This window comes from Tamandua tetradactyla, chromosome 17 (assembly GCF_023851605.1).
Source record: "Tamandua tetradactyla isolate mTamTet1 chromosome 17, mTamTet1.pri, whole genome shotgun sequence".
NCBI lineage: Eukaryota > Metazoa > Chordata > Mammalia > Pilosa > Myrmecophagidae > Tamandua > Tamandua tetradactyla.
Window position 1 is genome coordinate 62,175,158 of NC_135343.1, and position 14,157 is coordinate 62,189,314.

Here is a 14,157-nt window from a genome sequence, read left to right on the forward strand (position 1 = left end):
TTAAAAACCTTAAATGCAACCTCAATCAGTTGTGCCATAGGCATTCCTAATCTACCCCCAATTTAGATAGTTTACTTCTTATATATGGAGCACTCTGACTAATGAAAGTCATACTGATCAACCACATGTCATCAGGATATTCAGGATTTAAATCAGTATATTGTCTATATTGTGTCCTTGTTGGATTTCTTATAACTTCTTTAGGTTTTTAGTCTTTAGATTCCTTTTCTGCATTCCAATATTTATACATGCATTATAATGATAAAATTTTGCCCAATCTCCTTCTTCTTTTGGACTCCAATGAGACTTTATTTGTGGGATGGCAAATGTGCCTTGAACCTAAATAGGGCTTTTTGGTTGCAATTTTGCAGCCAAATTATATAACCTATAAGCTTCCTGTCTAGCTTTAAGAATCATCCTATGATCCTCTGGAATAAGAAGAGTATTCAATAAGGCCTGAATATTTGCCCAACTTAGATCGTGTATAGTAAAAATAAAAGCAAAAACGTCCTCCAGCTTTTTTTGGGTCTTCCCAGTAGGGAAGACCCAAAATCAGAAATAGAGAAAGGATAGTGCAAATATATAAGTCTCCTTGGGTAAACTTGATTAACAATCCCAATTAGAACTTGTCTTAATGGGAATTGCCCTGCCTGGGACTAAGTAGGTCCCTGTCAAAGTGTGTTCCTGATGGCTAAGGGTAGAGAAACCATTCCTTCAGGTGGGCCACAGTGGCTCAGCAGGTAAGAGTGCTTGCCTGCCATGCCCAAGGACCTGGGTTCGATTCCTGGTGCCTGCCCATGTTAAAAAAAAAAAAAAAAAGAGAGAGAGAGAGAGAAACCATTCCTTCCTGACCAGGGAATGAAGGGCTCAATGTGGACCCACCCTGGTGTGAAATGACATAGGGAGATGAAGGAGCAGAGGGAAATTCTATATGTAATAGTGAGAATCTGTTTTTGGTTTTGAACCAGGTAACACTTGTTTAGATTGAGACTTCCCTGAGACATTAGTATCTTTCTTTTTAGCAGCTGGGTCATGGGAGCTGTGATTCTTTTAAATCATAATATTGCATTTCTTTTGTAGATTATTATTTTGACATAAATATATAAACCATTGAACATAAGGTATTTCACCCCATTTTTCTCTTTTACAAAATAATTCTTATTGGAAAATGGTATTATGATTAAGAAACCCATTCTTGAGTCATTGTTCTCCATACTCTAATTTATATTGGGGCCAAGAATTGACATGAAGAAATATCATTCTTTTCTTTTTCATAGGTTCGTATCGAAATATTGACCAGTTATCAAGATACAATTTAAGGGGCTGCAGACATTGTTGGTAGTACTATTAGCATTTTCCAGAGTTACAATTCTCCTTTTCGGTACCTTAACAAAAAATATTATTAAAACTTAGCAAACCAAATAAGCTTCCTCTGAATGTGACAGAGGCATTATGTCAAAACTAAATGTCAACAAGCAGAAGGTGTGAGGGAAAGGTATGAATTATTTGTGGAAGAAAAGGAAATGTCTTCATATATATTTGGTGGTGAAGGCATGCCAGTTTACTTAGGTTGAATTCTATGATATGCAAATAAAAGTGCTTAAATATTAACAGAGAGAAACAAGCGCTATAGAAAATGTGGAGAAAGAGATGTACCTATTCACTGTTGGTAGGTAAGCTGAAAGGTTCCTTATCTCCAAAGGGCAGCATGGTAGTTCCGCAGGAGGCTAGGGGTGGGGTTGCCATATGATCCTGCAACCCTGTTGCTAGGTATACACTTGGAGGAACTGAGAGTGAGGATATGAATAGACATTTGCACACTGGTGTTTATGGCAGCAGTGTTCAGATTTGCAATGGATGGAGGTGGCCTAAGGATACAACGACTGAGGGAAGGAATGGAGAACTGTGGTGTATACATACAATGAACTACTGAGTGGCCACATGAAGGAATGAAGTTGTGAGGCAAAAGGACAAATATTATTATGCTTCACTCATATGGTTTAACTATAATATACAAACTCGGAGAAATGAAGTTGAGATAATGGGTTGTCAAGTTGGGGCCTATTATAAAGAGTCTTAGATTGTAAGCTCTTACAGCAGTCACATAAATTCAGGAGTTGTAACTGTTACTTTTAAATGCTGAGATACTGAGCTGTTTGTATAAAACCTGGTTGTTTCCAGAAACTTCAGGTATTTATGTAACACCTGAGTCTCTGAGTTAGAGCTCTAAAGGTATGAAAGTCAGCATTACCCCCAAACAACAACCATTTAAAAAGTTGAAAAGGATCAGATTTTGACTAGAGATGTGAATGAAGTTAATTTGGATAGGATTGGGGTAGATAAGAATACAGAGTAAAGGATGAGATCATCCATATTTTAAAACAACTTCTGTGTGAAGTCAAAAGGTGACATGTGCAAAATTCGTAATCTGTGTTTCACAGCATCTAATTTAACTTGCATGGTCAGTTTAGTTTAACACCATAATAACATGGAATCTTGAATAGACAAATCTTGGTTTGTCCAGGTTGGTGTGATGCCCCGCTATATCCCAGAGTAATCTGGGCAGTGAATAAAGAAGTATTTGCAAAGTACTGGGGAGAAAGCAGGAAATATTCAACTTCCCCATTTGGAGAATTTCTGACATTCTCACAAGAGGTGGGCACAACCAAATTAATAGACTGGGCCCTAGATCTTAGGGTTCACCCCTATGAAACTTATTCTTGCAAAGGATAGGCTAGGCGTACTTAAAATTATTCCTAAGCATCACCCTCAGAGAACCTCTTTTATTGCTCAGATGTGGCTTCACTCTCTAAGCCAAATCTGGCAGATGAAATAACTCCCTCCCCCCTACGTGGGACATGACTCCCAGGGGTGTAAGTCTCTTTGGCAATGTGGGACAGAACTCCTGGGATTTGCCAGGACCCAACATCATGGAATCGAGAAAGCCTTGACCAAAAGAGGGAAGAGAGAAATAAGACAAAATAAGTTTCAGTGGCTGAGAATCTTCAAACATAGCCAAGAAGTTATCCTGGAGGTTATGCTTATGCATATATAGATATCCTTTTTTAGTTTACAGTGTATTGGAGTGGCTGGAGGGAAACAGTTGAGCTGTGTTCGAGTAGCCTTAATTTTTTAAGATGATTGTAAAATGATAAAGCTTTTACAGTGTGACCATGTGATTGTGAAAACCTGTGTCTGATGCTCCTTTATCCAGGGTATGGACAGATGGGTAAAAAAAAATCAGGATAAAAATAAATAATAGTGGGGGATAAAGGATAAAAAATTGGGTGGATTGCAACACAGTGTAAATGAGAGGTGGGATAAGGGGCATGAGATATATATTTTTTTTTTCTTTTTTCTTTTTATTTCTTTTTTCTGGAGTGATGCAAAAAAACATCCTAATGTTCTAAAAATAGGATGAATACACAACTATATGATGGTATTTTGAGCCATTAATTGTGTACCATATATGGATTGTATGTGTGTGCAACGATTTTTCAATAAAAACATTTTTAAAAAAATAAACAAGGGAAGAAGACAAAACCCTACTCCCAAAAGCCCCTTGGGAGCAGAGAGCCTGCTTCCACCATCTTTGAGCTTCTGGCATTGGGCTTGAACATGGAAATTACTTAATATATTTTTGAAGAATGAATGAATGCTGAATGAATGATGGCTGAAGTTGTAATTTTGTTCATGAATACTTATTTGATGAGCCCCTGCCCCTGAATTTCACACACTTAGGATGGATAGAAACTCAGTTTTTGAAGTCTCATCAATAAAAAGTAGGAATCATAAAACAAACAAACATATTTAAAAAAAAACAAAACTTATACACAAACCAAAATCCAGGAAAACTGAACACGGAACTAAAACCAGGTGAGTATGTCTGTGCCTAACACTTATAAGCCTCAGCAGATCTGCACTCAATAAACAAAAGGGGGTTAACTAAGCTGGGACTTGAACACATAAACTTAATTGATTGTCCTATCCTAGGCTATAGCCAGAAATCAATCCAGTAACATATTTGGGCAAAAGAGTAGGCACAATATGTAAAGATACCCCAAAAAATATCTGTTCCCAGAACTGTTTCTTCTAATGAAATAAAACTGCACTATAGGGCTGAAAACACCAGTGAGGATGAGATTGAGTTCCAGTCTTTGAGCCTCTAGACTAATTGGTCTGGGTGGCCTGCAGTGGCTGTGGAGCCTCAAGCAGGGGTCTTTAAGACCCTAGTCCCATCTGGGTCATCAGATTGAAACCGCTCAAGTGAGTTCTTGTCTGTTGTGCACAGAAGCCAATTCAGGGACACCAGGATTTTGAGAAAAGTAAGGGTTTATTAGCAAAACTGGGCCAGTAGAAACAAGGGAAAGTCCTTTGATCTGTCTCCTCAAGCTGGAAAAGTGAGGGATTTTTATTAGATTAGACAATGGGATGAAGAGAAAGATTTTAGGGATGTTGGCATGTGGTGATTGGCTAGTAAATTCAGATTAAGGGTTGCAAGTTCATTATTGCCATTGGCTATTAAAATATTTAATTAGGGCTTGGAAGTTGGCTGTTACTGCCGAATGGCCCTCTATTTTGATGAATGGGCTTGTGACATTGTCGGCACTTGTAACGGTCAGACTTTCAGTTCCTTTCTTGGTGTTTCTCTTTCCTGTTGTTCTGCTCACCTTGATTCTGCTTACAGGGTATTTTATGTCCCAGGGGGACTTTAAGTTTAGCCTCCTTCTCTGGGCACATGCTTTATTAGTTTTAACCAGTTCTGTAGGGAAAGAAGAAAACAGGAACTTGTCCTGGAGATAAGAAAGTCCTTCATTAACCTGAAAAGAGGGAAGCAAAAACTTTAACAAATTAACAAAAGGAGGAGCTTGTTCTAGTTTGCTAGCTGCCAGAATGCAATATACCAGAAATGAAATGGCTTTTAAAAGGGGAATTTAATAAGTTGCTAGTTTACAGTTCTAAGGCCGAGAAAATGTCCCAATTAGAATAAGTCAATAGAAATGTCCAATCAAAGGCATCCAGGAAAAGATACCTTGGTTCAAGAGGGCCGATGAAGTTCAGGGTTTCTCTCTCAAGTGAGAAGGCACATGGTGAACACAGTCATGGTTTATCTCTCGGCTGGAAGGGCACATGGTGAGCATGGCATTATCTGCTAGCTTTCCCTCCTGGCTTCCTGTTTCATGAAGCTCTCCGGGAGGCGTTTTCCTTCTTCATCTCCAAAGCATTGGCTGATGGACTCTCTGCTTCTCGTGGCTATGTCATTCTTCTCTGCTCTCTCTGAATCTCCTTCATTCTACAAAATGTTTCCTCTTTTATAGGACACCAGAAACTTCTCAAGACCCACCCAAATAGGTGGAGACATGTCATCATCTAATCCAGCTTAACAACCACTCTTGATTAAATCACATCTCCAGGGAGATGATCTGATTACAGTTTCAAACATACACTATTGAATAGAGATTATTCTACCTTATGAAATGGATAATTTCATGATTAAATGATTAAAACATGGCTTTTCTAGGGGACATACATCCTTTCAAACCAGCACAGACCATTCTGGTGAGTTAGTGTTTGCCAGTATCAACATGAATGAAAAGAAACAAAAATAGATACCAAACTTATGGGAAAAAACAAAGGCACTACCCCAAGGAAATTTTTTTAGTTTCCTAGCTGCTAAAACAGATACTGTATAATAGGTTGGCTTAATAACAAGAATTTATTGGCTCATGGTTTCAGAGGTAATAAAGCTTGATTCCTCCCAGGGTCAACAATGTTCTGGCTGGGAAGAAATCTTAGGAGTTCCTTGGCATTTCTGTTACAGAAACATGCAGATAGCAGTGTCTTCTTTCTCTTCTAGATTCCACTGACCTATAGCTTCTGGATACTTCTGGAAGCTTCTCTCTCTTTGAACTTCCATATAAAGCATCCAGTGAAAGAATTAAGAACCATCCTAATAGCACCACTTCTGAGCTCTGTCATGGCAGCATCCAGTAGTCAAGGTGGTGTGAGAGAACAGGATGCTGGGGATTTCATCTGCATGACAGGTGGATTTGGACCACCTCTTTGCCTTTAGCAAGCAGAGTCCACATGGAGGGTTTTGGGATTGGAGTTGAACAAAGACAGAGATGTTGAAAGAATCCAAAGCAGTAGAGTTGACACTCTTGACATTGAACATCTTGAAGGGAGATATGTGTTATCGAGTGGTTCAGATGGTGTGATTGTACATTATGACCTTGAGAACCCCATCAGACAGCCTTATTGTACATGTAAAACAGTATGTTACATTGGCAGAAACCATCCTGATGTTTACAAATACAGTGTGGAGACTATACAGTGGTATCCTCATGACACTGGCATGTTCACATCGAGTTCATTTGATAAAACTCTAAAAATATGGAATACAAATACATTGCAAATTGCTGATGTATTTAATTTTGAGGAAACAGTTTACAGTCATCATATGTTTCCAGTTGTTACCAAGCACTGTTTGGTAGCAGTTGGTACTAGAGGACCAAAAGTATAACTTTGTGACTTAAAGTATGGATCCTGTTTCCACATTGTACAGATTGTATTTGAAGATGACAGACAGGAGATAATGGCTGTTTCCTGATTACCATGTTATGATTATATCTTGGACCAGCAAGTACTGAGGGTAGAGTAAAATTATGGGATGTAGGGAGAGTATTGAGAGTATTGATAACTCTATTTTTTAAGTATTTTTATTGTCAAATCTTAAACAAACATACAAACATTCTTGACATATAAACATTCTATATAAGGTGTACAATCAATGGCTCACAATATCACCACATAGTTGTATATTCATCACCATGACCATTTTTTGAACATTTGCATCTCTCCAGCAAAAGAAATGAAAAAGAAAAACACTCATACATACCATGCTCCTTACCCCTCCCTCTCATTGACCACTAGTATTTCAATCTATTCAATTTATTTTAACCTTTGTTTCCCTTATTATTTGTTTATTTTTATCCTTTTTTTTTTTACTCATCTGTCCATACCCTAGATAAAAGGAGCATGTTTGATAACTCTTGATCAGCATAATGGGGAAAAGTCACAAGCTGCTGAATCAGCAAACACTGTTCATAATAGGAAAGCTAACAGCTTGTGCTTTACAAGTGATGGGCTTCACCTCCTCACTGTTGGTACAGATAATCAAAAGAGGCTCTGGAATAGCTCCAATGAGTAAAACACACTAGTGAACTATGGAAAAGTTTGTAATGACAGTAGAAAAGGATTGAAATTCACCATTTCTTATGGCTGCAGCTCAAAATTTGTTTTTGTACCATATGGTAGCACCACTGCTGTTTATGCATTTTACTCAGGAGAACAGATAACTATGCTTAAGGGTCATAATAAAAGTGTTGACTGCTGTGTATTTCAGTCTAATATCAAGGAACTTTATAGTAGTAGCAGAGACTGCAATATTCTTGTTTGAATACTGCTTGCTTATCATCAGCCAGCTCCTGATTATGACCTCAACCAAATCATAGCTAAATCCAGCATTGAAAATGCCTGGAGCAGCAGTGATGATGAAGAAGGATTGTTCTAGTTTGCTAGCTGCCGGAATACAACACACCAGAGATGGATTGGCTTTCAATAAAAGGGGATTTATTTAGTTAATGTATAGCTCTTCAGAGGAAAGGCAGCTAACATTCAACTGAGGTTCTTTCTTACATGGGAACACACAAGGCAATCTCTGCTGGCCTTCTCTCCAGGCCTCTGGGTTCCAACAACTTTCCCCGGGGTGATTCCTTTCTGCATCTCCAAAGGCCTGGACAGAGCTGCGAGTGCTAAGCTGCTTGGGCTGTGCTACACTGAACTCCCTCATATAAGCTTCCAGCCAAGTAAATCAAACATCATTCATTGCAGCAGGCACACCTCCTAGGAGACTGCAGGTGTAATCAGCAACAAATCAGCTTCACATACCATTGGCTCATTTCCACAGCAACAGAACTAGGCACCTTCACCTGGCCAAATTGACACCTGAACCTAATTACCATAAGGATGAATATCAGTTCTTAGTATCTTCATATCTCTATTGATAAAACTTTTAAAACAGGAACCACTTTTTTTCAACTATCCAGTCTACTTCTGATAGCTAAATTAGCAATGAGTTTAGGTGATTTACCCCCATGTTTTAAGATGAGGTAAGTATTTGCATGAAATTCTTTTTTTTTTAAATATTTTTATTGACAAAACAACATATAAACACAAACATTCTTAACATACAAACATTCCATACATGGTGTACAGTCAATGGTTCACAATATCATCACAGAGTAGTTTATTCATCACCATGATCATTTCTTAGAACATTTGCATCCCTCCAGAAAAGGAAATAAAAAGAAAAAGAAAAAATACATACATACTATACCCCTTGCTCCTCTTTCTCATTAACCACTAGTATTTCCATTACCCAATATATTTTAACCTTTGTTCCCCCTATTATCTGGGTTTTTTAATTCATATTTTTTACTCATCTGTCCATACTCTAGTTAAAGGGAACATCAGATACAAGGTTTTCATAATCACACAGTCACACTGTAAATGTTATAGCTTTTTACAATCATCTTTAAGAATAAGGCTACTAGAAAACAGCTCTACAGTTTCAGGTACTTCCCTTTAGCCACTCAAATACACCATAAACTGAAAAGGGATATCTATATAATGAGTAAGAATAACCTCCAGGATGACCTCTTGACTCTGTTTGAAATCTCTCAGTCACTGACACTTTATTTAGTCTCATTTCTCTCTTCCTCCTTCCGGTAGAGAAAGTTTTCTCAATCCCTTGATGCTGAGTCACAGCGCATTCTAGGATTTCTGTTCCATGTTTCCAGGGAGGTTTATACCCTTGGGAGTCATGTCCGATGTAGAGACGGGGAGGGCAATGAGTTTGCTTGCCATGTTGGCAGAGAGAGAGAGAGAGGCCACATCTGAGCAACAAAAGAGGTTCTCTGAGGGTGACGTATATGACTAATTTTAAGTAGGCTTAGCCTATTCTTTGTGAGGATAAGTTTCATAGGGACAAACCCCAAGATTGAGGGCTTGGCCTATTGATTTGGTTGTCCCTACTGCTTGCAAGAATATCAGGAATTCTCCAAATGGGGAAATTGAATATTTCCCTCTTTCTCCCCATTCCCCCAAGGGGACTTTGCAAATACTTCTTTATTCACTGTCCAAAGTACTCTTGGATTTATCAGAGCATCACAGTAACCTGGACAAACCTACAAAATCTCATCCCCTTTTCAAACTTCCATATACATATGGTGTTCAATTAAACTGTCTATATAAGTTAAATTAGGAAATGCACTAGTCAAAATACAAATTTTGTATCAAATAAACATTTCTCACTTTAGTCTCACACAGAAATTGAAGTTTTAAAATATGAATGACCATCTATTTTCAACACCTTACAATATTGACATTCCTTTGTTCTTCTTCATGCAAAAATATTTTTTAACTTTTACATTTTTTTCTTATGCAAAAACATCTTTTAATTCATACATTTAGTCACTGTCATTATACGCTCTAGGCATTCCTAGATTATATCTTCTCAGTCTTTATTGTCTGTCTTTCCTTCTGGTTTCATATGTGCCCCCAGCCTTTCTCCCTCTAACATTCTTACATTCAGCTTCATTCAATGTACTTACATTATTGGACTACACTCAGGTAGTATTGTGCTATCTATTTCTGAATTTTTACAATCAGTCCTGTTGCACAATCTGAATCCCTTCAACTCCAGTTACCCAATATCTACCCTATTTCTATCTCTTGATAACCTCTGTTCTTAACTGAAATTCTCCAAGTTCAGTCATTAATGTTAGTTCATATCAGTGAGACCATACGGTATTTGTCCTTTTGTTTCTGGCTAATCTCATTCAGCATAACGTTCTCAAGATCCAACCACATTGTTACATGTTTCATGACTTTATTCTGGCTTACAGCTGCGTAATATTCCATCGTGTGTATATACCACAGTTTGCTTATCCAGTCATCTGTTGATGGACATTTGGGTTCTTTCCATCTCTTGGCAATTGTAAATAATGTTGCTATAAACATTGGTGGGCAAATGTTCATTTGTATCCTTGCCCTCATGTTCTCTGAATAGATAGCTAGCAATGGTATTGCTGGATCATATGGCAATTCTATACTTAGCTTCTTGAGGAACTGCCAAAATGCCTTCCACAGTGATTGTACCATTTTGCATTCCTACCAACAGTGGATAAGTGTGCGTCTTTCTCTACATCTTCTCCAGCACTTGTCATTTTTTGTTTTTTTTGATAATGGCTATTCTGGTGGGTGTGAGATGATATATCATTATGGTTTTGATTTGCATTTCCCTAATAGCCAGGAAGTTCAGCATCTTTTCATGTACCTTTTAGCTGTTTGTATTTCCTCTTCTGAGAAGTGACTGTTCATGCCTTTTGCCCATTTTTAAATTTGGTTTTGTCTTTTTGTTGTTGAGTTAAACAATCTTTGTATATATTCTGGACTAGACCCTTATCTGATAGTCATTTCCAAATATAGTCTCCCATTGTATAGGCTGCCTTTTTACTTTCTTGGCAAAGTTCTTTGATGCACAAAAGTGTTTAATTTTGAGGAGTTCCCATTTATCTATTTCTTTCTTCAATGCTCATGCTTTGGGTGCAAGATCTAGGAGACCACCTCCTATTACATGTTTTATAAGATATTTCCCTATGTTTTCTTCTAAAAGTTTTATGGTCTTAGGTCTAATGTTTAGGTCTTTGCTCCATTTTGAGTTAATTTTTGTATAAGGTGTGAGATATGGATCCTCTTTCATTCTTTGGCATATGGATATCCAGTTTTCCAAGCACCATTTATTGAAGAGACTGTTCTGTCCCAGGTGAGTTGGCTTGACTGTCTTATCAAAAATAAGACAGTCCATAGATGAGAGGGTCTATATCTGAACACTCTATTTGATTCCTTTGGTCAATTTATCTGTCTTTATGCCAGTACCATGCTGTTTTGACCACTGTAGCTTTGTAATTTGACTACTTTGGAAGGTAGTGTGAGACTTCCAAATTCATTTTTCTTTCTCAAGTTATTTTTAGCTATTCAGAGCACCCTGCCCTTCCAAATAAATTTGGTTACTGGCTTTTTCTATTTCTGCAAAGTAAGTTTTTAGGATTTTAGTTGGTATTGCATTGAATGTAAAAATCAGTTTAGGCAGAATTGGCATCTTAACTATATTTAGTCTTCCAATCCATGAATACAGTAGGCCCTTCCATTTATTTATGTCTTCTGTGATTTCTTTCAGCAAATTCTTGTAGTTTTCTTTATATAAGACATTTGTATCCTTAGTTAAATTTATTCCTAAAATTTTTATTCTTTTGGTTGCAATTGTAAATCGAATTTTTTTTATTTACCCCCTCAAATTACTCATTACTAGTGTATAGAAACACTACAGATTTTCGAGTGTTGATCTTGTAATCTGCCACTCTGCTGTACTCATTTATTAGCTCTAGTTGTTTTGCTGTGGATTTTTCAGGGTTTTCAACATATAGTATCATATCATCTACAAACAGTGAGAGTTTTATCTCTTCCTTTCCAATTTTGATGCCTTGTATTTCTTTTTCTTATCTAATTGCCCTGGCAAGAACTTCCAACACAATGTTGAATAACAATAGTGACAGTGGACAAATCACAGTCAAATCCAGCATTTGAAGATGTCTGGAGCAGCAGTGAAAATGAAGAAGGATGAATATCAATTTTTAGTATCTTCATGTCTCTCTTGATGAAACGTTTAAAATAAGAACGACTTCTTTTTAACTGTCCAGTCTATTTTGACAGCTAAATTAGCACTGAATTTGGGTGATATACTCCCATGTTTTAAGATGAGGTTAGTATTTGCATGAAATTCTAAAACAGACTTCTATGTTGCTGGTTAGACAAACTGTCTCCTTAATCCCAGTTGCCAGGACATGGGGCAACCCTATTGCTAGAGAACAAAGAGACAAGTCATGCACTGCATGTGGGACCTTTGGCAGATTATATGACTTGTACAGCACAGTCTCAGAAGCAGCACACTATAGAAGTCAATGGTGACAATCCTGCTCATCTTCACCTTTGAGGATGATTTCACTAAAGATAATTACATCAAAAATGATAGTTGCAAAGATCAAAATTATTCTTTTTTACTCATGTAATCACTTTTTGCAATGATTCATTTAGTCATCATCCTCTAGCTTCATGTTAAATAGTTTTTGGACTCACTGTCTCCTGCAATCCAAAAGAGCACATCACAGGAAGCTTTTAAATGGGAAAACATTCTGCTCATGTGTTGATACAGCTAGTTTGTATTATCCCAAGGCTTGTGAAGAAATGGTGTCACAATCCTAACCTTTATTTTATCACTAAAAACTCAAGTAACTCAATATTTAAGATTCAGTTCTTCAAACTCCTCATATTTTATGCTTTTAAAGTCTATCCATGGTTATTCCCTAGGTTTGCAAAGATTCTGGGCAGAAATCTCCAGGCCTGGGCAGTGATTTTGTTTCCTTGGCATTTGTGGTCACCTCTTGAAGGCAATAAATGATTAGTTCAAGTGGCACAGGCAACTTCTCTTGTTTATCTCATCGTTTGTGGCAAGATTAGAGAATAGAAAGCCCTAGAGCTTTTAACACCTCTTAAACAAACACCAGCAGGAGTGCTGCTACTTCCCATGTGGCTCAAACTCCTATTCTCCGGCTTCCCTTTGCCCTATATAATGGCATCACCCACTGTTGTGTAAACTGTTTAAATATACAGCTTTAAGCTGTACTAAGATAAGGAAATAACATTCTTAAGAAGGATTTGAGAATTGAATTATTAACTCATTTTACTGTACTGTTGTAATGTTTTCATGTATATATCTAATATATACATGTATTACATGTTCAAAATTTTATCATGGTTTCAGTAAGTACACAAAGGAAAAAGTTAATAAAAATAACTCAGTGATTCACAGTGAGAAATCACACACAAAAAATACCCATCCTAATACAAGTGAATGAATAATTAGCAACAAACTAACTATAGTAACCTCATCAAAAGATCCTATTTACCATAGGTTACAAGTACAGGAAAGGATTAAGATTAAGAACATGTTTTTCCGGTTTATGCAACTCCAAGCCACCATGGAAAGGGATAGCAGTAAATGCTTACATTAAAATAGAAATAAGATGGGTCTTGAATCAGTAACGTGGCCTCATACCTGAAGAACTAGGAAAAAAAAGAGCAAATTAAACTCAGAGTGAGCAGGAGAGAAGCAGCAAAGATTAAATGAGATAAATAAAGAATAGAAAAACAATAGGGATAAAATCAAAAGTTGATCCTTTGAAGAGATCAATAAAATTGACAAACCTTATGTCAATGGACAAAGAAAAACAAGAGAAGATGCAAATAAGTAGAATCATAAATGAAAGGGGGTCATTACTACCGTCCCACAGAAATAAAATAAATATTAAAAAAATACTATGAGCAACTGTACACTGATAAGTTAGACAATCTATATGAAATAAGCAAATTACTGAAAACACAAAATTTATTCCAGAAAAAGTAGAAATCCTCACTAAACTGATACAAGTAAACAGACTGAATCAATAATCAAAAGCCTCCAACTAACAAAAAGTACAGGACCAATATTTCCCAATGCATAGATTAACCAATGAGGGTATAGAGCCATTCTTTTGATCCTTATTTTCTGGTGGGCAGACTTGGGATAACAAGGTGATTGTTTTCTAATAAAACTTTGGGAATGGGTTTTACACTCCCCAGTGCAGGGAATTCTTACCTGGGTAGGCAGGTAAGGTCCAAGCAACATCACCTGCCATTGCAGTGCCTTGGCGCACCTCACTGTGATCCCCTTCCTCTTTCCTGAAGATCCTAGAGAAGATCTCACAGTTTTCCCCAACGCTCGGCTCCAGGAAGACCAGCCACTCCATCTAAACTGGAATAAAAATAAAACTTGTTTGCCTAAACCAGCTTGAGTTGAAAGTGATACCAAAAGTAACAAGGAAAGTTGACGACTTCCATATGACTTACTAGGTCTCAGAGAGGCAGCCGACCAGGCCTTAATTTTTAAATCTTAAAAGTTTTATTTGAGCTGGGTTAAATTGTGGATTATACTATTTA

The 14,157-nt window shown here is 37.2% G+C and overlaps 1 pseudogene; it reads left to right on the forward strand.

Annotated features, from left to right (window-relative positions):
• Positions 1-6,017: 6,017 nt before the first annotated feature.
• On the forward strand, positions 6,018-11,746 carry LOC143661698 (DNA excision repair protein ERCC-8-like; annotated as a pseudogene).
• The last annotated feature ends 2,411 nt before the right edge of the window (positions 11,747-14,157 follow it).